Here is a 27685-nt window from a genome sequence, read left to right as displayed (position 1 = left end):
TCTTTCCATATCTCTCTCTCTCTCTCTCTCCCCCCTCCCCCCCCCCCCTGTCCCCCCCCTCCCCCCCCTGGGCTCCCCCCCCCTGGTCTTGACCTACTCTTTCTTTCTTAAGTCTCTCCTCAGGGTTGCAGATGCGATTGTAAATTTGTACATATAAAATTATGCCTAGTTTAGAAATTATGCCTAGATTTTCTCCTCGTGTGTTTTTTTTGGTATTTTCACCTTTTCTGTCGCTTGGTTTGCAGTGCACCGATTGTTTTTTCCTTCCGGGATTGCTATGATTTTACTGATTTTCCTGGATGAATTGCTTTTGGTGGTACTCTTGTTTTATACTTTTATAATAAAAAGAGCTTAAAAGTCAAAGTCTCTCTCTCTTTCCATATCTCTCTCTGCATCTCCGTCTCTCCCTCTCCGTCTCTCCCTCTCCGTCTCTTCGACAAAGGGTAAAGCCCGAAGCGTACGCACCTTTTCATCTTTTACAGTGTTTCGGAAAAAGAGGTCTGAATTTTCCTCTCGTCTTTATTCCCCTGTGCCGCCACGCAGAGCGCTCGATGAGATCTCTGCTTGAATTAGCAACTATACGCATCATAATCACATCACATATGTGATGTGGATGTCTTGTCACTGTCGACTGTGTAAATGTTGCATACTCTTGAACAGATAGTCGCTGTCATACTTAACGTTAAACAATGATTTTGAACTCAGCTCACGTTAATATTAATTATTATGTTTATTGAAAACCCTTACTCGTATTTTTAAGAATTACAAACGTCATATAAAAGAAGTAGAAATCAGTATCGCCAATTGAAACTATTGCTATACACCATCATTAACATTCTCAATATTATAGCATTTCTCTTTAGAAAATCAGATTTAAATCTCCTCCGTTGTTAATATGATATAAAGTTAAACAACCAATAAAATACATTACAAGAATAAACGTTCATTTTCATCAATTCTTGTTTGCGTTGTGACGAATATGGATCGAGGACCCCAATGACCAATCTCTTACAGTGAGTCGGCTCAGGCGCGCCTGTCTGAAGGACCTTTTATCAGTTGCCCTTCGCTGAGCCTGTATCGAGATGCTGGGTCAAAACAGGTGAGTGATCAGCGAACGGAGTCCTTCGGGGCTTACCTGTATTTGCGTCATTTATCTTAGTCAAATACAAAAGTCACTAAATAAAGTGGTACTTTGTTTTTATATGTGTATTTTTTTTTGTACATTTGTCTAGTTTTCTTTCAAACTGGTTTCCTTTGTAACTACGTCGTACGTGGGTGGTGTCCAGACCAGAGATTTTTTTTATTTATTCATATGTTTTGCTTGTTATTTGTTATTGGAAGTATATTTTTCAAGTGGGACGGATTTTTGTCGTGGAAGTTTTCCTTGCCCGAAGTTTCGTGCCGATTCAGTGGGGGTGTTTGAGAACGTCCATCCCGTTTGTTATTATTGGGACAGGCCCTGTTACAGTGTTAGCGATTGCAAACTTTGCCTGCTTGGCAATGTTATGGGTTCAATTTTGGGATATTGTGTACGTGCAGATGTTTCTGCATCAGGTGTGTGGGATTCCAGAACGACATCCCGAAACACACACACACACGCACACACACGCACATATACACACATATACACAACAACAACAACAACAACAACAGGCATTTTAAGGCCATTTTCCCTGCCAGAGCGGGGGTTAGCCTTGCGGTCCCCATGACAATCTTCTCCATTTTTCCCTATTTTCTGCATCTCTCCTTGTTTAACCCCCTTGCCCGCATTTCTTCTTCGACCATCTTTAGCCAAGTCTTTCTCGGTCTTCCCCGTCCTCCACTTCCTTCTCCATTCATTTCCATCACTCTTCTCAACCAGTCACTTTCATCCTTCCTCAACACATGACCAAACCATTTCAACCTGTTCCTCTTCACAGCATCCATCACAGGCTCTATTCCCATCATCTTTCGCAATTCATCATTTGTCTTCCTCTCTCTCAACGAGACTCCACACATCCACCGAACCATTCGCATTTCCACCCTTTCCAGCCTTCATTGCTGCTCTACGTTCATTACCCATGTCTCACTCCCATAAATCATAACACTTCTCACACATGCAGCATACACCTTTCCCTTCAGCTTCGACGGCACTCCCCTCCTCATCAGCACACCACTCAGTTCCCGAAACTTCTTCCATGCACATCTCACTCTAGCAACCGTTGCCGAGTCTGATCCACCTCCATTCAGCATATCTCCGAGGTAGCAAAATGTTTTCACATCTTCCAGCTTCACGCCGTCTCCGAGATCCAACTCAACATTTCCTCCATCTGCAGCTCCCTCTGTGCACACCTTACACTTGAATGTAGCTGCCACACTGGTTAATGACCCTCTCAGACCACTACATTTTTGATGAACCCACTCAGCACACAATGTACATTGAATGGAATTCACTCCGACACCCTTCCTGCACACAGCACACGGCCACTTCTCAGTTCTTTCCACCTCACCACATGCTTTACCACTTGCCATCACCTTCGTCTTTCCGATATTCACCTTCAGACCTTTTGTCTCCATACATTCCTTCCACTTGTTCATCTTTTCCTTCAGTCCAACCATACTTTCCGCAAACACCAGATCATCTGCATACAACAACTCCCACGGGAAACCCTCCTTTACGTTTTGAGCCAGCACATCCATCACAGCTACAAATAGTAGTGGACTTAGTACCGACCCCTGATGCACTCCCACCTTCACCTCAAACTCACCACTGTTCCCGTCCTTCGTCCTTACAGCTGTGCGCGCTCTTTTGTACATTGCCATCACGACTCTGATCAACCATTCCTCCACTCCTAACTTCCTCAATGCCCATGTCACTACTCTGCGTGGAACCCTATCGAATGCTTTCTCCAGATCAACAAACCCAAGAAACAACTTCTTCCTCTTCTCCATGTACTTCTCCTGCAACTGCCTCACAATGAAAGGCATGTCTGTCGTTCCTCTTCTGGCATAAATCCAAACTGCATTTCGTCGATCTTCACTTTCTTCCTTGTCCTCCTCTCCAACACCCTTTCCAATACCTTCATTCCATGCTCCAATAACTTTATCGCTCGATACGAGCCACAGTCCAGAGGGTCACCTTTCCCCTTGTATAGAGGGACGAGGGTACTCAGTTCCCAATCCATTGGAATGCGGCCTTCTTTCACCACCAGATTACAGATCTCTGTCATTCTCTTCACACCCCAACTTCCTGCTGCCTTCAACATATCTCCCACGACTCCCGTCGGCCCTCCCGCTTTTCTACTCTTCATTGCTTTTATCGCTTACTCAACTTCCTTCTCAGTTATCTTCTCTGCCGGTCCTAAAACTGGGTTACTCTCTATGTTGCCATCCCATTCATTCTCTGCATTCAACAGCATTTCCATATATCTCTTCCATCTTCCTTTAATTCCATCTGGTTCCACAACGATTTGTCCCACTTCATCTGCTTTGCAATCCTGAATACCGCTCTCTGACCCTCTTCCGAATCCAAGCGTTCTCCGAATATTTTCCTACATGCCTCCTGCGCCTCTTTCTTGGCTGCCTTATAACTTTCATGCTCTGCTTTTTCTGGCCCCATACCCTTCACCTTCTGCCACTCTTTGAACTTCTTCCTCTTGTCGTCATTCCTCTTTCCAACTTCATCCCACCACCATGTTTCCGAGTGTCTCGGTGGTCCTTTTGTCCATCCACATACCTCACCAACGACTCGCAACAGACTATCTTTCATTGACATCCAACCACTTTCAAGCTCAACCACGTCATCCTCTACCCTACTCAGCCTCTCTTTTAATGCCTCCCTTACTGTCACCTCTTTCAACCTCCACACCTTCATTCTCGGTTGGTACTTCACCCGCCGAGCTCTCCTCGCACCTTTCACCCTTATGTCGCAGACAACCAAGTGGTGCTGTGAAACAGCCTCCTCCCCTGGGATCACCTTTGTGTCCCGGAGGTGCCCCCTATCTCGCCTGTGCACCATCAGGTAGTCAACGGTTGTCGTCGACCCACCTGACGTGTACACACACATACACACACATACACACACACACACACACACACACTCACACTCACACACACACACACACACACACACACACACACACACACACACACACACACACACACACACACACACACACACGTCATCATAAAGGGGTTTAATATTTATTCATGTAGATCTCCCAGACTGGTTCATAGGTTATGTTGCTATATCATCGCGTATGCAGGGAGTCAGCAGAAGCTACATCTTTGCTCCGTTCAGTGTGTGTCTAATCTCCTTTTGAAAACTGCTCCTTTGCGGACTGCAACAAGACCAATTTTACCATGTGTCGACGATTCGCTTACTGAAGTAGTGACTCGGACTGTTCATATTTGGCCTTCTGCTGGTTTTATGGAGTGCCCACGAGTTGCATGTGCGATGTAGGGGGTTGAAGGCAGGAGATAGGTCAATTCTGTCAATTCTGTGTGTTTATATACCTGGATTATATTCCCTTGTACGTTCTCCTTTAATCCAGTGAATACGGATTTAATCTTCTCAATCTCTCAAGTTGTATGGTAGACTGCAGAGTTCCGGTATCGGCTTGCTGACTTTCTCTGGACTGCCTCAACTTTACGTGCATCCAATGCGTATCTGGGGTTCCAGGCAATGTTCCGTCCCATATTCCAAAAGCGGGTGTGCAATAGTTGTAACAAAAGTGAGAATTGCTTTGCAATAGTCCCCACCGATGTGATATTTTCTAAGTTCAAAAAAGGCGATTTTAACTGAAAGATTTGTCGAAACACCCTGAAACTCAAACTTGTTCTGTAACTTATCATAGTGAAGTCATGTACCAAGTATCAGTTGAATATGTTAAAGGGTATGGGAAAAAGTCTGAAAAGCCGCAGGTGGGACGGATGGACGGACAGCCAGAGAGCAAACCTATAGTCCCCTCCGGTGAAACCGGTAGGGGACTAATAAGGGTGTTGGAGGTAATGTTGGTTAAAGCTCTATTGATGAGTCCAACAGTCTAATCGGATGTATTCAATATAAATTAAATAATGATTTTAAAGGTCGTATAAAGAAAACATTCCAGAAGTTTACCGCCGTTCATGCAGTGTCTTATACACCACCCTATTTAACATGTCCAATTACTGGTGAGGATGTCTTGGTGGGGAGAGGGAAAGAGAATGTCATATGGTGATACTGCAACATTCTAATGAATTAAAGGAAGGATTTACTTCAAGCTATGTGTAGTTTTGGCTCTGGCAGCACCAATGCTCTCAAAAGAGCATGGTACATCAATCAACATCTGCAGACTGCAACATCTTGACCAATGGTGTTTGTATCATTTTGCACTTTCTCATATTTAAAAGGTTAAGTACTCACAATAAAAAAGTATACTGCATGATTTTTTTTCTACTGTGACACACTTGTGGAGTCTGATGCATGGCATGAATTGTCTGACAGGCAGAAGAAGGATTCCGATACTGCAGAAGAGACGCCACAAGATCAGTGTACGCAAGGTCAGTGGTGTACGTTAGGATAGAAAGGGAGGAAGGGTATATTGAAAATGCATGTTATTGTACACCGCTCCTTTCCTATTCCATCTCCAAGCGCTGCATGACGCGCGCTGAAAGGGAGTACTCAGTTTTCACTCTGGTTTCTTTCTTGTTTGTTTGTTTGTTTGTTTGTCCAGGCGATATCTCAGGCATCTTCGAGCTTGGAAGCTGAAATTTGGACACGGCAATGACCAAGTGATTTGGCTAGAAAGGATATTTTTGATTTATTGATTAATCAATTAATCGATTGTTTATTTAATTAGTTGATTAATTAATTATTTAATTAATTTATGAAAAGTTTCAGCTTCGGATGAAACACTGGTGGCTTTGGTATGCTATTAGCCAATTAATTAAGAGAATATTTTATGATTATTATTTATTTATTTTAATTATGCAATTCATCAATCAATTATTGTACACCTCTCCCTCCCAATACTGTCTCTATGTGCTGCATGACAACAGTGCTCGAGGATATGTTATTTACTTATTTGGCATGGGGGTGGTATACTTTGAATGTATCTGTATTTGTTTTCAGGTTATGTGAAGTTTTATTATTTATTTCTTTCAATGAACTGGACACCTTTATTTTACAATGAGCTTTAATGCAGGATATCTTCAGTCCATCGACTCAATTTGAGGAAGAGGGAGGGGAAATTATAGGGCGAGAGGATAGAGAGAGAGGATAGAGAGGGGGGTGGAGAGAGGGAGACTGAGACGGAGAACTCCACATGACCCTCCGTAGCTCCCCATGACCATTCTCTCCTGTGGCTTACATCCTCATCCTACATGCTTTGGCATTTCATCCTCAATGCTTTCTACACTGTCTGTCTCGGTTTCAAACATGTATGGCTTAATTGGCTTTCCAGAACCTACACCATCATAATCATCTGAATAATATTCTACATCAGGAAATACTTCCTCAGATTCACTTCCTGCCGTAGACTATTCTAATACGAGTTGTGCTGCCATTTCTTAGATCAGTTCTCCAACACTGTGCATTGACAATGCACAACAGCATGTTTATCCATTGTAGTAGTACAGAAACCATTTTCTTGGAGATGACGTCACACTGCTTAAGCCATGGCCTAGGGTTTAGCCCAGAATTTTTGCTACTCTCCCCTCTGAGCTGTCCCCCTGCCTCACATGTTACTCAACCTGATGCCATGGAAACCAATACCTTCAAGGTTATTGGAATCTCCCATGATGAAACCGAGTCGATGGGCCTATCTCTTTCCCATCGCAGAGGTCGGTCATCGCTCTGTCTTCTATCGCCTCCTTTCTGGTCTTGCACCCTCTGCTTTTTTCCGTGCTTCCCTCCCACTCCCCTCCCAGGTATCTGCAGTTTGCACGTGGTCCATCATCAACTCCTTCTGAAACTGAAACTCCCAAAACCCAGAATCAATACTCACCTCCACTCATTATCTCCACCACCAAAGGTGGATGGATGTTATGTTTTCACCCCTGTCTGTTTGTCTGTCTGTGACTAGGATATCTCAAAAAGTTGTGGATGGATTCGGACGAAATGTGCTTGAGAGGTTGGGTGTGTGACAAGGGGTAATCGATCAATTTTGGTGAAGATCTAAATATGGATTGAGATCCGAGAATTATTTAATTTGTTAAGTGATTCTTCACCATCGAGTGATCGGGCTAAAACCGATATGTAACATGATATGGAAATATATACTGTAACAAGTATGTGTCAAGGAGAAATTATTAGATTTTTGTGAAGATTCGGATCCGGATTTGGATTCGATAATTTGTTAAGTAATTCTTCACCATTGAGATTCTTCACCATCTTCACCTTCACCTTCACCACCATTCATGTTAGTCCCTGGTGTTGGGCTAGCGGCTAGGGTGCCGGCTTAGGATCCTAGGATCCTGGGTTCGAATCCCGGTCGATTGCTGAATTAACGCCAGGGGGGTTGACTCAGCCTGTCATCCTTCCGAGGTCGGCAAATTGAGTACCAGTTCACTGGTAATTCCCTGCTTGTCGTTAAAGGCGGCAAAAAGGGTTGGCGTCAGGAAGGGCATCCGGCCGTAAAACATTGCTTCAAAAAGGGGACCGAAAAACAACAAGAACCACAGTTCCCGAAAAAGGCCAACCCCCGCTTGCGGGGAAAAATGGCCTCTAAAGGTGTTTATTTTTTATTTTTTTTGAGAGATAGGGTAAAAATGATATATGGCACAATATATCAAATTTGTGGACGAATTCAACCGAAACTTGGTGGACAGGTTATGTGTGTGACAAGGATGACTTGATTCAATTTTGATGAAAATCTGAATTTGGGTCAGAGAATGCTTACAGCATAGCCCATACGGCAAAGCTCTCTGGAACAGTGTTTGTCAGTCTGGTGTATATATGTATGTATGTCACTTCCACTGGCATTTCACGGGTTCATGGCTCTTTAAAATTTGTTTTATCTGCAACCGTTGGTCCAATTGACACGAAAGTTTCACCGTAGGAGCATTTCCTCCTGTAGAGTTTTTCTTGATAATTATGATGTCATATGTCACGTGGTACAGGCGCCATCTTGGAAAAACCGAAAAACTTTGCACCTCTATATCTCCGAAACTGTTCCATTGAAAAAAAAATGAAAGGTCCCACACGTGATCCTTGCTGAAAATAAAGTTGACAAACCCGAAATTCTGATTTTTTTCGATTTTTGTGAAAAAGGGGCCAACTTTGACCCTCTTTAATTCATACCCCTTTTAAGACTGAGTAATAGGACTTTTTTCAAAAACTGCCCACATATATCTACTTTAAAACGATATTTGTTTTAAAGATCCATATTGAATGTTAATATTTATTCTGGGTGGTTCAAACTAAGCAGTACCCTAAATTTAGGGGTTTTAAGGGTCACATGACATTTTGGACCCTGGTGCCCTTAATAATCAACTGATTGAAAATTTGTTACTATCAACCTATAGCTATTATGTTTGTAGCTACAAGATGAGTGGTCATTTGCTTCTTTGTGACTATTGGTTGATTAGTTATAACCAATCATGTAAACCTCCACCCCACATTTTGGACTATTTTCCAAATTGTGTTTTTTGGGAAAAGGGTTAATTTAAGACCCTTTTCGGAAAAATGTGGCGTGGCATCCACCCTGGTCCAAAGCACCACCCCATGGCCTAACTATCCATGGTGGATGCCAGCTTCTAATATGAAATGATTTTAAAAAGTTATCTGGGCCTCTTTTTTCCACTTCGCCTCCCTACTAAAACGTAAACTGTTCAGCTTGGCAATGCTGTCTACTAGGGTGATTCTTAAAAATGAAAGTTAGAAAAGTCATGCTCCTAACATTTTTGGTATATATGAAAAAACCCTTGTGGTGAAATTTTAAGCCATTTGGACTAAATTTATGGGTTGCACATGGAGTTTGTAATTTTACATATTTGGCTCGCATAAAAGCTTGGAGTTGATTATTTATTCTCCACTGCCATATTTGTGATTTTGACCATTACAGTTGACCTTTGACCTTGCTATGTACTGCACATTTTGAAGTTGTTTTTAAGTTAACTAGTGAGATACCCGTGCTAAGCACGGGTGGGAGGCCAGAAGCAAACAGGCAATGCAGATATGGCGAATGCTAAAGCATGAAACCAATAAATTCCACATTCCTGTAGCACCCTCAGTCACACGTCAGACATGGACAGCAAGTTTGTGAAGGACTTCCATGAAAAACGTACCTGTTCGCAAACAAACGGGTACGCTCACGTATAGAAACATCGATTGTGGGTCCGTGGCGAATCTGCATATGGCGATCCGGGAAGTTCATGTTCAGAAAGTAGAAACCATCACGGCATGTCGTCATTCACTTGAACTCGATATCTCTTTTTAAATTCCAAACAACATAACTCCAATCACAAATTAATGACAAAATAAACTTTTAACAAAATAAATGTTTCCTTCATTGTAAAAACTACCAAGTCAACAGTTAAAAGGATTTTGAGCTGATAGGTGTTACGGCCTTGGCAAGATCGATGGAGACAGCGATCTGTTATCATGTACACCTCCCAAATAGCTATGTGGAATTCTCTCATGCAGAGATTAAACCCACATCGTTTGAACTTTGGCCGAGGTCATTATTTACTTTTAATGATGTTTATATACGAATCAAAAAGAAGATAATTGGTTTTGGGTCGTCCTTTCCGCATATCTCGTGGGATTGTGAGTTGGAGAGACGACCGTGATGGCGGGGAGGGGGTTGGCATTTTCGCAGGGATTCAACCCATGTCCTTATAAAAGGTCTTTGTCTGAGGTCACCGAGTCCGATCGGTGCAGCTGTGCAGCGATCGGTGCAGCCGTTTGTGCGGCACCCAGGAAAATAATGTTATGCGGGAGTCCAAACCTGTAAATGCTGGAGGCCAAAGCTGAAATTGGAAAAACAATGTACCCTATTTTACTCCAGGAGATCCCAGGATTACCCACCCAAAATATTGTTGCGATAGGTTCAGCCGTTTTTGCGGTACCTTCGAACGGATGGAGAGACAGACAGACAGACAGACAGACAGACAAACGGACATTTTGTTAAATATAGTAAGATTGAATACAGTACAGCTGTACTCTAGTGTATGCAGTTGCTCTCATTGAAGAGTACAATCGTCTTCTGACAAGGGATGAACAGCAAACCCAGTATCTGCTTCAAGTTGTGACAGAACATCGCAAGAGGTTTCCCGATTGCAGGAAATCAACACTTATCGGGCACAACGCTTATCGGGCACAAACATTGAGTGGCTGGCATCCATGAGTCACTGTGCAACTCCTAAAACTTTATGTATTCAAAACATATTTCACAGGCAGAAGTTTTACCTCAATACCAAAAAAATTAAAGGTTAGGAGTAAAACGATTCAATTTTTTTTTTGCTATATGTAGCAAAGAACCACCCTACTTGTCTACCCATTGCCCTTATTGTACACCGCTCCTTTCCTATGCCATCTCCAGGCGCTGCATAACGTCATTGCCGGGCACCGAAGAGGGCTCGGCAATGACGCACGCTGAAAGGGAGTACTCAGTTTTCACTCTGGTAGTTTGTTTTCTTGTTTTCTTTCTTGTTTGTCCGGGCAACATCTCAGCCATCCTTGGAGCTAGGAAGCTGAAATTTGGGCACAACAGTGAGCAAGTACTTTGTCAAAAACAGTATTTTTTTGTTTTTTGATTAATTAATTGATGAGTTACTTAATTATTATCGATTAATTAAGTACTTATACATTTCCTTTCTCTTCTGGGCATTATCTCAGGCACCTTTTGAGTTAGGAAGCTGATATTTGGACATGACAATGACCAAGTGATTTGGCTGTAAAGGGTATTTTTAATTTATTGATTAATCGATTAATTATTTATTGATTAATAAATTAATTATTTAATTTTTTTGTTAATGACATTTAATGAAATTTCTAAAAGTTACACCTTCGGATGAAGCACTAGTGGTTTAGTTATGCTATTAGCCCAGGAGCATTAGGTTAGGACCTAGAAGAAATTAGTAGAAAGCTGATGTTTTGCACAGAGCTTCAGAATACCATGTGGATGCCCACAATATAAAGTCCCACGAGTCCCACCTTGTGGCATATTCAAGATGGCCGCCGGTTGGATGGAAAATACATAAATATGGATAACTTCAGCCTAGAACCTCATAAAAGTGTACTTTTCGTGGCTAAATATATGTTTTAGCACACTAGAATTTTAATAGAATATATTTCAGTGACCTCAGATAATGATATGTAGATATAATCCAAGATGGCTGACAAAATTGCCACTGCTGTAATGCAAAAAAACATCAAAATCATGATAAGTTTAATTTGCTATTATTTTATTTAATGCAAAATGTTTCACATTGTGACCACAAGGCCTGCAAGAGGTAAACAACACATGGGGATTTGACATTTAATTACAATACGACACAAAAGCAGACCAACTCTTTGATCCCAGTCATCCCAACCTGATTCTAGTGTTTTGGACAGTACCGTGTTAACTGAATGTCACTTTTCTTATTCCTGACTTAAACACTGTTATCACCCTCTAAATCAATGTCCCGAGAGTTTTTGCAATTATGGCCATTACAAACAGTACACAAGAGGGTACACTCCAGACCAGACTTGTAGCAAGTGCATCGTTTTCCACACCCCGCCTTGCATCCACAAGATATCATTTTCAGCACTTTCTCAGGGGCGACAGGCCTATCAGTCTCGATTGGACCAAGTAGTCCCTCTCTGTACTGCCACCCCCACTCAGTTGGCAGCAGTTCATTCCCCTGCCACTGCTGAACAGCATGGTATGCTCTGTAGCTGTGGAATTTGGTAGCTGCCGAAGTAGGTGGGAGTGATTCCAGCTTGAAACCAGATGACGTCAAAGATGTTCTATGGATTGATCGGAAGTACATGAAATATCGGTGTTTGTCCAGTGACTTCGATCGAGCTGCTCCATACAGCTTCAGCAGAAACAGCTCTCCCACTCTCGCTATTTCTTGTTGAGTGCTTTTAGATCGAGAGAAAACACTTGGGCAATCCCAGTTGTCACCATTATCCAACACTGCAAGAGCCTTCTTCTTCCCTTGATTGTAGAGGGCAGAGACGGTATCACATCCTGTTATTGAATGCACAAACATCAGGTGTTGCTTGATGTTCTGGAAGGCTGCCTGAATTGCCCCTATAGAGTACACTTGCAATGGGTTCCATCCAAAGAGCATATGGAGGTCCATGTCTGTGGTAGCTTGTGCTACCAGCATCACAAGCAAATCGGTATCGGTCCCCACAACAACAACCGGTGCTGTATCTGCTTTGGCAGTGTCCATGGCCGTTGATACAATCAGGCAATCTGCATCTGCAGTGCTCTGCTTGACATTCACACCTTTGGCTGCAAATTTTCCCATCATCTTTTTAATCAGTCGATCCTTGTTCTTGCCATTACCCAAAAATGCTTTTTTTCTTGTGGTGGTTTTCATTTCCAGCTCAAACAGAATATCAGCTGATGTGTTCTGTTGTGCTCGTCGCTGCTGTTCTGCTACTTTTGTCGATGAGTCACTGCCATACCCATCAAACACGATTATGGTCTGCATCCCATAATGTTCAAGTACGTACAAAACGTAGTGGTCACAGACCTGATCATATGTGGCATTCTCAGGCCAGGGCAAGCTTTGAAGGAGGTGACCCCCATCGAGGATGAAGCGTGCTCCATCAGGAAGGCTGAGGTGGACACTCACTTTGGACTTCAGGATACTTGCCAGGCCACTCTTCACATTCTTTCTCATAAGCCCTTTATCGACCAAGGAGGTGGTTGTTTGGCAAATTCATGAAGGAGATATCCCTCCATTTCAGCACTCTCCTTGATCACGCATGTGACCCTTAGGAATAGTAATGTGCTATTCACCTCCACCTCAACGCCGCGAACAGTGATCTTGTTTCTGTCACCACTGATACTAGTCACTCGATCGTTTCGTTTTAACTTCACGTCGGCATACGTTTTGCCCGTCATCGCCGAAGCTGCCTTGGTGCCAACCGTAACCGCTTGATCCGCATTTACATTTTTGCCGGCAACCACCCCACTTGCTATGTTGACTAGGGAGTCATGTTCTCCATATGAGAACGGAGAGTGCACTTCCAGCCACTGCAAGAAAGTCTCGTAGTCTTTCCTGTCACGAGCTGTGGTGCTGGCGCGCAGGTCCACATGCTGGTCAGACGTGTGACTATGAACCCCAGTGAAATCTTCCAACGCATCACAAATTGGGATACATCGGGGCATGGCATGAACCCATTTGGCTATTGTGCTGTCTGTGATTCCACGACCATGAGCCAGACCTCCAGATGTTTTCAGCAATCGCATCAAATTTTGTTCGATTGTCTGGTCGCTGAAATTGCCACTCCAGAACTTTTCTGTCCGTCGAATGGTGAAGAGCCCTCTTTCTGTGTAGTTATAAAACTGCACTGAAGACATGGTACTTTCAAGGTCTTTCATCTGGTCAAGGTAGAGGCGGGCAGACTTAGCATACGCAAGGTGACCAGCAGCATGGAACAGGGGGATCATTTCACTGACCTTTGCTTGTCCCAATCTTGCACTGCAGATGCAAGATGCAACAACTTGCACTGCAGATGCAAGTCCCAATCCCCAGTGCGCTCTGCTCGGATGAAACGCCTGATCATGGACACTTGCTTCAAATATTCAATCCATAGTTTACCGGTTCTACCTTGCTTTTCTGCCTTTACCATGAGAGCATCCATGATATCCATATCACTGAGCTGGTTGACACATTCCTCATCTTCCACACTTGACGTGGGGTATTCCCCATTCAGCAGGGCTTTGTGAATAGCCTTAAGATGGGGCAGATCCACACCACTGAGACATTCAGGTTGGTCAAGTAATTTTGACATTATGGCAACTGAAGACAAAAGATGAGCGCGGAGTGCACGAGCATATGCATGACCTGTCATCATATGAATCACAGTGTTTGGAGCATACACGGTCTCCCACAGATCCTCTAAACCACTACCACCCATTACATATCCAATTGCTCCCATATATGACATGAGTAGATGAAAACCCCAAGTCTTACAACAATATTCTTCAGACCTGGGTGAGAGGATTTCACAATTTCAGCTGCCTTGATATAGAGGGGTTGGTCAAATGTGACAGGACAAAGACCCAGTCCATACTTTTCAGACAGCTTCTGGGCGAAACACAAAGCAGAATAGATGGTGTCAGGTTGAGATGGATCCTGGTTAATGAATGGCAGAATATGAATCTTACTCATTTCGTGATTTTCTCCCTTCACAGCACATTGCATAAAGCCACTCCATGACGGACATTGTGACACAGGGATACCCAGAGAGAAGCTTACTAACCAGATATTATCCAAGCATTCAGATAATTTGAGGAGGGGTGGTTTGGGTTTGGGAGGTTCATTGGGCCCTATTTTGATGGACTTGAACCCTGGTGCAGTTTTCTTTTTGTACACTTTGATTGGCACTTGTCCAAATTGACCAGTTTGGGCAACATTTTTGTCAACTCCCTCTCTACTGGTAGTGGCCGGTTCCTCACCTGTAGGAGTAACACATGCAATACTACCTAGAACATGCCACGTACCATGCCCCGTGAGTGTTCTTATATTGATGTCAGCATTGTCAAAAATGAAATTTACAAACTCGCCAGCAAGATCATACAACTGCTCATTTGTAAGAAAAGCACCATATAGATGCTGAACCTCCCGGTAATCATCTGCAAATGACAAACTACTCAGTATATCAACAAGTTCACGAGATTCGTACTTTCGGTTAATGTACACACCTATTGCTAGCAATATGGGCGATATGAAGGATCGAGGTCGGCAAGCAGATATGATACTGTTTGCAATTGCCATACGCCGGCGTTCACAGACTTCAACCTTTTCAGATTTGGACTTGATAATACCACTCAATAATCGTTTCAGAGAGTCAGGCACTAATTTGTCACTGTCCTGCAATTTGTTCATTGCTGGATATTCAGAACTGACATATGCCTTTGACCTTATATCATCCCGTATGAGTGCCGCTGCCATATCTATGATTGAGTCTTTAGTCATGGTACCCTTCTCATAATTCTCTCTGAGGATTCGGTTGCTCTCATCAAAGAAAGTATATATGGTAGGCTTTCAAATCTCATGAGTACGTACAATGTCCTTCCCAAAATGTTCCTCTAGTTTTTGCCCCAGCCACTTTGGGTCATACCCCTCTGCTCCATCTAAGTAGTCACTCATTAATGTTTCAAGTTCACAGAGTGAATACTGACATTCATCATTGTCACATATGTGCTGGCACAACCTTTCGAAAGCCTCGTGTTTTGTGGCATCAACAGGTCGGCCGGCATGTTGCTGGCCATCCACGTTATCTTCATTGGGACGTGGTTTACCAGCATAAAAGTTGACCTGACAGTCATGGTGATACTTTACCTCAGCGGCAACGAGATCATACTCATTTGAAATGCGAAGTTTTACAGTCTCACCCCACTCATCACCACGATCATCAGCTTTCTTGATAACGCTTTGAAGAGATTCCTTGGTCATAGCATCATGTGACCGTTCCCTTCGGTGGCGGGGTATCTTTGACTCCACACTATAGTCTCTCAGTTTCTGAGCACAGTACAAGCAGTCTTCTTTGAGGCTGAAGGTCGGGGTTTTTGAATGCAGTACTGAAGCTGAGGAGTCACTAGTGGAGGCCAACTCATCTTTCCTTTGCCTTTTGTAAGAGTTTATATTGCTGGCTCGGGTGTACTCCTTGCGGCATTTGCCATGGATGGCTGGAGGTAATTCTGATCTCTTGCCTTCAAATACAGGTTGGAAACCATCGTCCCTCTCAATACTGGCTCGGATGAGACCATCAAGTCCTTTTTCATGAACTAAAGCACGATCAGATGTAATCGGCTCACCACACGTGGGAATGCCACACAGCTCAGCCATCACTTACTCTTGGCCGGTATGCCGAAAGTCTGTAGAAGAGAAAACGGCAAGCATTAAAAATAGCAGAATACACATTCACATAGTAGTGGGGGGGCCAATGTTTTCCCGTTGAATTCAAATGTTAATTTGTGGACACTGGTTGGGTTGTCTTTAGGGATGATAGAAGTTGTAGAAAAAATATGTCTCCATTTTTTTCAAGTTCTTTATAGCGGCCATTTTGGATTATCAAAATGGCGTTTGTTGAAAACCGAAATTGTCATTATCTTGGCTTCTAAATGACCTAGAGTGTTAATTTTGGTGTCCAAATGTACATATTTGCGGATACTTAATCCAATAAACACACATTTATACACCTACATATGATCAAAAGGGTTCTTATGGCAGCCATCTTGGATTTTCACGCACTTATGCCAACACATATATATATTTTTTTCCATCATTTTCACTTCTAAATCACATAAAGGCTGGACTTTAGTGTTCAAATGTACACTTATAATGTCTTTGTGCAATATTTTTAGTTGGCAGTGTTCATTGTTACATTGAAGGATCTCCATCCTCCTCATCATCAGTGTTATCGATTCCCATGGGGCGCTCCTGACCCGTGTTACCACACACCTCTTCATCTGCCCCACACATACACATCTCAGAACAGTTGAGATGCTGAGACCTGCATGAGCAGTGAGACATGCATTGGGTCTTCTTGCAGTTACATTTGATTAGATGTGTGATGGCAGCTGGGGCTGGAGGGTCCTTGGTTGTGATGGGCACCAGCTGATCTCCTTCTGCTCTCCATCCATGTTCTGTTGGTTGTGGAAGCTGGGGGTCCGGTACATCAGCCTGATGCCACACCATGGCCTGGAAATGTGCACGAGCAATGGCTTCATGTAAAGCTCCCCGTGTTGGTGGCAGCTTCTGTGCCTCTAGCTGTTTCTTGGTAAACAGTCTCCACCTCAGCTTGCCCACATCCACAACTGTAGTACGAGGCTCATACAGCTGGCATACAAATGCCTCAATGTCACTTTCTGTGTCAGCTCTCAGCTCCTCAGAGGCCCCAAGGTCATGAAACGCAGATACCACCTCAACAGAGCACCTATTGAGGGCTTGCCAACATGTGAGCTTTCCCTTGCCGGCAAACCGACCAGTCTGGTCTGCTCCCGTGAATGCATGGAATCCTGGTAGGGCTGCAGCCTTCCTGACACCAAGTTCATGTACTATTGGTTCCAGTGAGATTTGCCTCTTCTTGTTCCCCACACCCGTGATGAAGTATGTGTCTTTGCATAGTTCATGGTACCGGTGGAGTGCTAGGATGAATACATCAGTATCAGGTGACTGAATGTACAGCTGTGTTGCACCTCTTCGGACGGCATCTAGACTGTGAAGAAAGATCCTCGTATCAGCCTCCTCCTGGGAGCTACGGAGATGCTGTACATCCATGCAGTTGGAGAAGACATCCTGCCTTGACGGGTGGCACGGATGAATGTGTATATCAGCATTATCATCCGCATGTAGCGTCGCACAAACTTGAACAGTGGACTCTTGGCTTCTTTCCTCTCATCAAACTTTGCCATGGCCTCCAGGACTTCGTTTGACTCGAGGACAGCTAGCATGTTGTTCTGCGCGCTTGTCATCTCCTCTCGGTTGTGTAGATGACAGCTCTGGGCAACCTGTTGTGCTGACTGGGTACATGGGCCCCTCAGATGGGGATGCTCTTGGAAGAATTCGTCCACATAGAGGTCGAAGAGGGCTTGGACAGTGGTGATGTGGGCCTCCAAAGCCCTCTTCATGTGCTTGGCTTCCAGTATTTGTCTGGTTGTTGTTGGGCCATAGATATCAGCCTCAGACCAAGCCTCGTCAAGACCACTGTCCTCTATGGCATTCCCAGCAGCCCTCAGTGCAGCCATCACAGTGTGCATCTCCCCTAGTCGCAGTACCCACTTGCCTTTGCAGTCATCTCTGGTCATCTCCAGCTGTTTGGCTCGCTCATACAGGGCCATGTCTAAGGTGATCACTGTCTTCCTATCGGGACCCATGACCATGCAGTTGATTTGCTGTGTCTGTTTCAAGACTGTTATCAGTGTTTGCCATTCATGGGCTGGTGCTGCTACCAATGGCAGGGCGTTGACCTCTGTCAGAGGCTTCGAAGAGGAGAGCAGTGAGTTGTAGGCTGTCCAAGTTGGGATATCGTGATGCTTGATCCTACTGCCAGGTGGTTGTTTTGGATCGTGGACGAGTGACCCAACAGGGTCAGCATGCTGGGGTTCTGCAGCTTGCAGCTGGTCATCTGGTGGGATGATGTCGTCTTGTACGTCCTCAGCTTCAGCTGTTCGCATGATTGTGCGTGAAAGTAGCCACACTGTGTCCGTCGCAGAGTACGGCTTGGTGACATCTGGGTTTGACCGTGTCTTGAAGCTATACGTGGTACCTGTGGCAGATTGTTTGTTTGGTGCTTGGCAAGGAACAAAGTCTGGAGCAGTCAGAACCTTGAGTGAGCGGTGTCTGGCCTTTCGGTCATGTAGTGTCAGTGTTCTATGTTCATCTGTGGAGGGTGCATGTTCCCGTCGTTGGTAGAGTGCCCAGGCTGTAGCATGGAGTGTCCGCTTCCCATCAGGTGTGTCTTCATTGAAGTCACTGTTGTCCACTGCAAAGAAGACAAACGTCCCTATGCGCATGGTTCTTGGAAAGTATACACCCTGTTCTGTCGTAGACTCTATGACTGAGTTGGCCAGCTGTGTCTCCAACCGCAAGATCCGACTATAATCAACAGACAGACCGAACCCATGCAGGAAATCCAGAAGCTTCTTGTTTCTGGTGGACTGATGGACTACAATGGCAACGGCAAGCTGCTGTGGCCATTCTAAGCGATGGCGGAATGGTGCATCTGGCTCTTTGGGCTTGTACGTGACTTGGCGTTTTGACTTGTAGCCGTACATGATGTTCTGACTGATGGTTATAACATCTCGATGAATAGTGGCTGAGCGCATAGTCTCTGGCTCAATGCTCGTGGCTGGTCCTTCCAGTAGCCAGCGGAGGAAAGCATAGAGTACTTTGGGTACATGCTTTTCAGCATCATCAGTGTTCATTTCTCCTTCAAATTGCCATGGGTGCTTGTTCTGACAAGCAATGGCACTGCGGAGAACAGAGGCACTCTCAAACAGTTGTTCGATGTTTTTTTCATTTGTCTTCGTCATTGCATCTTCGACAGCTGCATCACGCACGGCAGTGGAGAATACACAGTCTGACTCGTTTCGACGTTTTGGTTTCATGAAGTGAACGTCATCAATGTGAGAGTTGATTTTCTCCTTCATGCCTTGGGTAGTAGGTGATGGGACATTGTGCACACCATTATTGTCAAGAATCCTGGAGTAAACCGACTTCAGGTCAGACATGTTGAGAATTTCACCAGCTTGGAGTAGAGAGCGAACAAGGCTGACAAACTCAATGTCTGCGGCTATTTTGATAACATTAGTTTCTTGCAGTATGTGTTCTTTGTCATCACTTGATGTCCCACTCTTGGGAGCACGTTGGACATTCTGCACCCAGCATGGGAGATGATACTTGACGTCGATCGCATGAGCATCATGTGCACTGATGGCAGCACTCAGCTGAACTTTCCACTTGTGGTTGCTGCCTTCTTCAACAGCTTTCTTCAGCTGTTTACCTGCGTTGAACGTGCATACAACATGTACACTTTCCTTAGTGACCTCTTGACAGAAGAAACAAAGGTCTCTGTTGAATGGAGTTGATGATGAACGTGTGAAGCGAAGAGTCTCGTCTTGCGTAGAACCTGAGGTACTTGCAGCGGCAGGTGCAGAAGAAGGACGTCCACACCTCTTATGAAGATGCTGGGTGTCGCCATGTTCGCAGGCTTTCTGGTGGCGAACTCTAGCACGCTCCAGGTGAGCAGTGTTGCATGTAGATCCATAACATGCCCGGTGCCACTTTGCTTTATTGTTCCTCAAGTCAGTGGCAGTGAAACAGCTTAATCGTTCGCTGATCTGTTTGAAGTCGGCATCACCATATCGTGCCCTCTCCTGGATGAACTGGAGAAACTTTGCATATGAGCCCAGTGCTGGCTCAGTCACTAGTGCACCTTGGGGATCCTGGCACTGAATGCAAAGTGTGAAATCAGTTTCTTTCTTGGTTTTCTTGCTTTTTGGCTCCATCATAGCTCAGGGTCACGAATCTGGAACATACAAATAACAAATAACAATTAAGATAGATGTGCATTAAGTTAGATTTTGGACACTGGTTCGGCTGTGCCATAAAAACCTATTTTTATCCCTTGTAGGTTATTAAAGAAGGTTTCATTCAATTCTCTATCCCCAAAAATGTACAACTGGACACCAGAATCGAAACTCTAGGTCATTTAGAAGCCAAGATAATGGAATTTTACGTTTTCGACATCCGCCATTTTGAAAATCCAAAATGGCCGCCATAAAGAACTTGAAACAATTGGAGACATATTTTTTCTAGAACTTATATCATCCCTAAAGACAGCCCAACCAGTGTCCAAAAATTAACAAGCAATTTCACCGGGCATTTCAATCTGCTACATTGGCCCCCCCACTATAGGCTATGGCTCTCATAATAATAATAGTAGCCATCTTGGATTATATTTACTCATCAATGTCAAGGGTCATACAAGGACATTCATTTGAAATACATGGGTGACATAACAGATATATTGACAGAAAAAGCAAGGTATTACTTCATGAGATAAGATATTACTTCATGAGATATTACTTCATGAGATATAAGCAGAATAATGATAATTGCAATGTTTTATAGTACAATAGGCAGCCATCTTTGCCGCCATTTTGGATGTTATTTACACTTCATTGTGAATGGTCATTCAGAAATATTTGATTGCAATTCCAGTATGCTGAAACAGACAAAAAAGTACACCTCTATGTGGTAAAAGAACAAAATTATCGTGATTTTAATGTTTTTTGCATTACGGCGGCGGCCATTTTGTCGGCCATCTTGGATTATCTCTGCATATCATTATCTGAGGTCACTGAAAGATATTATATTGAAATCCTAGGATGCTAAAAAATATATTTAGACATAAAAAGTATACTTTTATGAGGTTCTAGGCTGAAGTTATCGCAATTTATGCATTTTCCGTCTAACCGGCGGACATCTTGAATTTTGAAAATGCCACAAGGTGGGACTCGTGGGACTTTGTACTGTGGGTATCCACATGACATTCTGGAGCTCTCTGCAAAAAATCAGCTTTCTACTAATTTCTTCTAGGCTTCCCCTTCATTTTTGGCTAATGCTCCTGGGCTATATTAGCCAATTGATTAAGAAAATATTTTATGACAATCTTTTATTGATTTTAATTATGCAATTAATCAATCAATTATTGTGCACCTCTTCCTCCAAATACAGTCAGTTGCACGGCGGTATTGACGGGCGCCATGCCGCACTGGAGAATATTTAATTATTTGGCATGGGGGCGGTATACTTTGAATGTACCTGTACTTGTTTTCTTTCTTGTTTGTCCAGGCGATATCTCAGCCATCCTTTGAGCGAGGAAACTGAAATTTGTTTTCTTTCTTGTTTGTCAGGGCGATATCTCAGCCATCCTTTGAGCTAGGAAACTGAAATTTGGGCACAATAGTGAGCAAGTACTTTGTCAAAAACTGTATTTTTTGTTTTTTGATTCATCAATTATTTGCTTCATTATTTAATTATTATCGATTAATTAAGTACTTATTTATTTCCTTTCTCTTCTGGGCAATATCTTAGGCACCTTTTGAGCTAAGAAGCTGATATTTGGATATGACAATAACCATGTGATTTGGCTGTAAAGGCTATTTTTGATTAATCAATTAATCGATTAATTATTTAATTATTCGATTTATGAGTTTTTTTTTTTTTTTAAGTTACATATTCGGATGAAACAGTGGTAGTTTATGTATTCTATGAGTCAATTGATTAACTATTAAATTTTTTTTAGGATTATTATGTACTTATTTTCATTATTAATCATTTATTTATTTTCTTTCTCATCTGGGCAATATCTCAGGCACCCTTTGAGCTAGGAAGCTGATATTTGGACACAAAAGTGACCAAGTGATGTGGCTATAAAATATATTTTTGATTAATTGATTAATCAATTAATCGGTTAATTATTTATTGATTAATAAATTATTATTATTATTTTATTAATGACTTATTTAATTATATTTCTAAAAGTTACATCTTCAGATGAAGCACTTGTGGTTTAGTTATGCTATTAGCCAATTGATAAAGAAAATATTTTATGTTCACCTTTTATTTATTTTAATTATGCAATTAATCAATCAAATATTGTGCACCTCTCCCACCAAATACAGTCTCTATGAGCTGCACAGCGGTATTGCCGGGCACCGGAGGCGCCACCGCAATGCCGTGCTGGAGGATATTTAATTTTTTGGCACGGGGGCGGTGTATTTTGAATGTATCTGTACTTGTTCATTCTTTTTTTCCATCTGCGGAACCAACTTCTAAATTATCTAAAATCTCATTCTTCCCTCCAGGTCTTCAGGTCAGCTGTTCACCACTATCTCAGATCTTCCCCCATCGAAAACCATGATATTTTCTACCTTCGTTATTAAATATTCTCGATGGCTAATTGAAGTCAAACTAACCTGAATGTGGAAAAAAATCCTGTCTCAACCCAGGACTCAAACCCAGGGTCTCTTCACGAATGCGGTGACAGTCCACTGAGCTAGCTAGCCTCATGAGTTTCTCACACTAACACTGCAAGCTACATGTATATAATTTGATGAGAATAAATTCCTGCATGGACAAATAATCATGCCTCGATGTGGGACTGAAACCCAGGACTTTTTCGCTAATTCAGCTACAGTTCGGTTACTCAGCTATTGAGTCTTCGGGGATAGCCTCAGTAGTCCGGCAGCCAAACTGGGATTTTTGGCCCAAGCTTGCACTGGAGTACCTACAAATTTGTTTTGCAGATTATGCATCTATGGACCCTCCATATCAAGATTCCGAGTGATGCCAAGCTGGCATCATTGAGCATTTTAAGAAAATGGCCCGTTTCCATGGCAACCATTACAAAAATGGAAAAAAGAAAAAGTTAAATATCTCAGGCTGTAGACGAGTGATTTTCACAATCTCGGTGTCTAAACATATATTTGAGAGGGTGGCCTATCGATTGAGGTCATGACCTTGAGATTCCAAGGTCAAGGTCATTGCGAAAATCCAAGCTCAAGCTAAAAATTGATTAAATTTGCACTTAAATTAAAGTTTAAAAAGCCCAGGTTTTCATCGCATTTGGTTTGAGTGTGATGCCAATAAGACCACGGGCACCTTTGCCATACCTCATGAAGGTTGTTTCAATCATCATATCTGTCCACATCCCATTCCAGGTCCCGGGTAGATGACGAGTCATGTGTTCGCCTTGAAGAAAATGCCTACAGATTTTATCAGGCATTGCTTCAGATGATCGAAGGTAGTATAAACCATAACGAGCGTAGTTATGATGGCCGGCTGCGAAGAAATACGGGATTATGAGACTTGCTGCACGCAGGTGTAATGGCCAATCGGCTTCCTTTTCAGTTCTACAGAATAGCATCATGAGGAAGACTGGTTTGATGAGTCCATCTACCCAGAGCTTTGCGGTTCTGCTGTTCTTCGCACGAGACTCCAGACTTGCCATCAGATCATCCTCATCACGGGCTTCCGGGATGATATCATGTATAACTCTTTCTACAAGAAGTCTCAGTGCACGGAAATTCTGAGGATACTTCTTTCCTGCCAACACATGTTCAACTCCACCAAACGCACAGGCCAGGATATCTGCCATCAGCGATCCGACACAGCCTATAAAGCTCATGAGGAAGTGCATGCCCCCAAGACGTAATACCATGTTGGTGAATCTGTCGGGTTGTGCCCAGGAAATATTGACGGCTACCTTATACAGCTGTTGGTCACAAGTAAACACTATGATATCCTGCCCCACCTGTTTTGTTAGTCTCTCCGCTTCTACCGTGGCAGTCAGCATGGTATCAGGATCCGATGGCATCATGTCGATAAGCGGTGTATAGACACTTAAGGATGGAGGGCTCATTGAATGACCTTCTTCTCTGGCCATTCGACTGTTGAAGCCATTCCACTCTGGACCCGGGTTCTCGCCTCTAACTTCTTCAAAGAAGGCGAAGTCCTTTGCTCTAGCTCTTCTTTCGGCCAAGACTTGTGTCACCAAGATCTTCAGCGATAAAACCGACTTCCTTGCTCTCTCCTGGGGCATATCTGGTTTCTTTGGTCCCGTAAATCTGAGGACTTTTACATCATCTTCTACTTGCTTGACCATTTCTTCCTTCTTTATGCGGCGTATGGTCTCGGCATGTTGAACACTATAATCTTTGTTTCCCGGCTGTGTGAGCAGCATAGCAAGGGTATGTGTTGACTGCAAACCATTCTGACTGGATATGTTCGCGTCAAAATTGTCTGCAATCACTTGAACCATTCCTGCGTCTGGTCTTGCAGTGGGAGTTAACCCTCTGTTGGTCAGTCATTTCGATGCATGAGCAGCCGATCTACGAAATCTTAGAACCTCATCATAGGTACATACCACTCCAAATCGGTTTAATTCCAGGATTAGTTCCTTCTCATTGATAAGAGTGCCAAGGGCAACCTGCAGCGGCGTTGGGAATTTCGTATACAGGCCAGTGATCATGTTGGACAGCATTAGAAGCGGAAGTTTTCTGTCTTTTACGCCTGGCAGCAGTGTGCTGAAGAAGTCAAGCAGTGTGTCACTTACATATTCTTCGGCTATGTCCGCATTCATCCTGCACTGATAGCTATCCTTGTTTAAGGGAAGTGATTTCAGTTCTTGTTGTACATGCTTTGAAAGCCTACCGATAGAAAGTTCAATATCACCCTCATCCTCACTAGCTACCACTTTGAAGACTTCTTGAGCTCCACTACGAAACGCTAGAATACTTGCACAGCCTGCTGCTCTGAGAACAAGAAGCTCATCGCCGAAGTGGTTTGACAAGTCAGAGATCAGCGTCCTTCTGGAAAGAACTTTCCCCCCAAAATGTTTGTATAGTTCGTAAGTATCGATGGAATTTCTGATTTGCATTTTGTCCTCATTTATGGCTTTTACAACCTTATAGAATGCTTCGTCATTGCTGTCGGATTCCTGGGCTTCACTTCTACTTGAAGCGGCAAATTGGGCGGCCCTTGGATCCATAAATGTTGTTCTGCAATCAAAATGGTAACGTCCATCGGCTGCATTCAAGTCACTAACAGCTCCCTCTACTCGCAAACGGACCTCACCAGCTAACCACCTATCTCTGCGTGAATCACAGGTATCTAAGATAATGTCTTTGAACGTTTTTTGTGCACCGCGTTCTGCTGTTCGACACAGCACAACACGTCTCCAGCTAGAGGGATTTTTATTGTCCTTTTCAAGTTCACAAACTTTACCACAAAAGATACAATGGCGGAGAAAGTCAAACGGAAGAAGTTCAGATCGCCTCAGCCTTTTTGCGTCTTGACTGGATGAGTGTGCAGAAACAGCCCTCTTAGGCAATCTCTCGAGGTGATGTTTTGATGTATATGTTAATACACAGTCTCTATGGAACTTCACGCTGAAGTTCGGATCTGTAGCCAGTTCTCCTTCCAGGTGACAATATAGTCCATCATCCCTGATCCTACTAGCATTGACGATAGAAGCAATTCTCCGGGGTGTCGCATCAGACAATGGCTTCCTCGGATTTCCGCAAGAATTCACCTTGGAAAAGACACATTCCTCCATGATTCACATCTGAAAAGAAAAGAGAGACAGAGCGTTAGACATATGCCAATATCATAAGTTATGGCATTAACAATATGTGTTACGATCGTGGGGGTGGGGGGGGGGGGGGGGGCGGCGCTCTCCCACACAATCGACTAAGTCCCAGAAAACTTGGGGTTTTTGGTTTCCCTCCCGTCTGATGTTGCCTCTGAAATAAATCGGAGTGGTTGTCGTTGAATGTTGTCACAAATCGCAAGCCGTAATTTACCAAACCCACACAGTTTGACACACCAGTCAACATAATGACTGACTTCTGTCGAATGTGTGTTCTTGACTTCTTCTTCCTGAAACACGTCTCTAGGCCTATCGAGGTAGAAGGTCTCTAGGCCTAGGCCTAGGCTAAGGCCAATGTTAGTAAATAATGAGATGAAATAGAAATGTTACATGAAAGTAGGCCTCGCCATAGGAACATAGACGGTCTATAGGCTAGGCAATAATGAGAAAGTTGGCATTTATAAAATGGCTTACAATGTGAAATGTGATTTCGCAGCTAAACGAAACAACCCTTGAATTTGTCAGGATTCGCCGAAGGTCTGTTTTAATCTTCGGAGCCAATAATCGCTATTTCACGGCAATTTACTAGAAAATAAATCAATTTTTTAGTTTGACCTTGGATTTTCGCAATGACCTTGACCTTGAAACATCAAGGTCATGACCCCAATCGATAGACCATCCTCTCAAATATATGTTTAGACACCAAAATTGTGAAAATCGCTCATCTATATCCTGAGATATTTGAGTTTTTGTATTTTTCGATTTTAGTAATGGTTGCCATGGAAACGGGCCATTTTCTCAAAATGCTCAATGATGCCAGCTTGGCATCACTCGGAATATTGATATGGAGGGTCCATAGATGCATAATCTGAAAAAAACATTTTGTAGGTACTCCAGTGCAAGGTTCATCCCCCGGGCTGCCAGACTACAGGTGTTTCTCACACTAACATTGCAAGCTATAATGGCCGACGTCTCATGTCTCCCAGGCAGACTCCAAATTTATGTCAGTTTTGGTGTGGTTTCTTAAATGGTTAATTCAAATTGCATACCTTTGTTGGTGTATGCATAATATAAGAAAGCAATTGTCAACTTTTTTCAGTTCCCATGTCATGATGATCTCTGAATAAGGGATAAAATGCAGCAGTACCGAGGTATTCTGGTTAGCAATTCACTGTTTTTGTTTTTGCAGGTGGTGCATCTGTGGCATCGAGGGAGGTTCAATATCAGTTTCGAACAGAATCTATCAATGGCCAGGTTGGTTCCCAAGTTGTTTTTTTTGTACACCGCTTCTTTCCTATTCCATCTCCAGGCACTGCATGACATCATTGCCAGGCACCGAAAGGGACCCAGAAATGACACGCGCTGAAAGGGAGTACTCAGTTTTCACTCCGGTTTCTTTCTTGTTTGTTTGTCTGTGCGATATCTCAGCCATCCTTTGAGCTAGGAAGTTGAAATTTCGGCACAATAGTGAGGAAATACTTTGGCAAAATTGTATTTTTTGTTTTTTGATTAATTAATTGATTAGTTACTTAATTATTATCGATTAATTAAGTACTTATTGATTTCCTTTCTCTTCTGGGCATTATCTCAGGAACCTTCTGAGTTAGGAAGCTGATATTTGGCTGAAAAGGCTATTTTTGATTTATTGATTAATAAATTAATCGATTGCTTATTTAATTATTTGATTAATGACTGAATAAATTGCATTTTTTTTTTAAGTTACAGATTCGGATGAAACGGTGGTTGTTTAGGTATTCTATTGGCCAATTGATTAATTATTTTATGATTATTATTTATTTATTTTTATTATCAATCATTTATTTATTTTCTTTCTCATCTGGACAATATCTCAGGCACCTTTTGAGCTAGGAAGCTAATATTTGGACAGGACAG

The 27685-nt window shown here is 43.0% G+C and overlaps 1 protein-coding gene across 1 annotated transcript in view; it reads left to right on the top strand.

Annotated features, from left to right (window-relative positions):
* Positions 1 to 1060: 1060 nt before the first annotated feature.
* The window catches only part of LOC137433487 (upstream stimulatory factor 1), an 83313-nt gene continuing 56688 nt past the window's right edge, over positions 1061 to 27685 (top strand). The window contains exons 1-4 of the mRNA XM_068125817.2: positions 1061 to 1099; positions 5465 to 5520; positions 6889 to 6992; positions 26982 to 27046. The gene's annotated coding sequence lies outside the window, so the exon portion shown is untranslated. The remainder of the gene's footprint in view (positions 1100 to 5464; positions 5521 to 6888; positions 6993 to 26981; positions 27047 to 27685) is intronic.

The sequence above is a fragment of the Myxine glutinosa genome, chromosome 1 (assembly GCF_964187855.1).
Source record: "Myxine glutinosa chromosome 1, kmMyxGlut1.1, whole genome shotgun sequence".
Taxonomy (NCBI): Eukaryota; Metazoa; Chordata; class Myxini; order Myxiniformes; family Myxinidae; genus Myxine; species Myxine glutinosa.
This window is presented reverse-complemented; position numbering and strand designations above follow the sequence as displayed.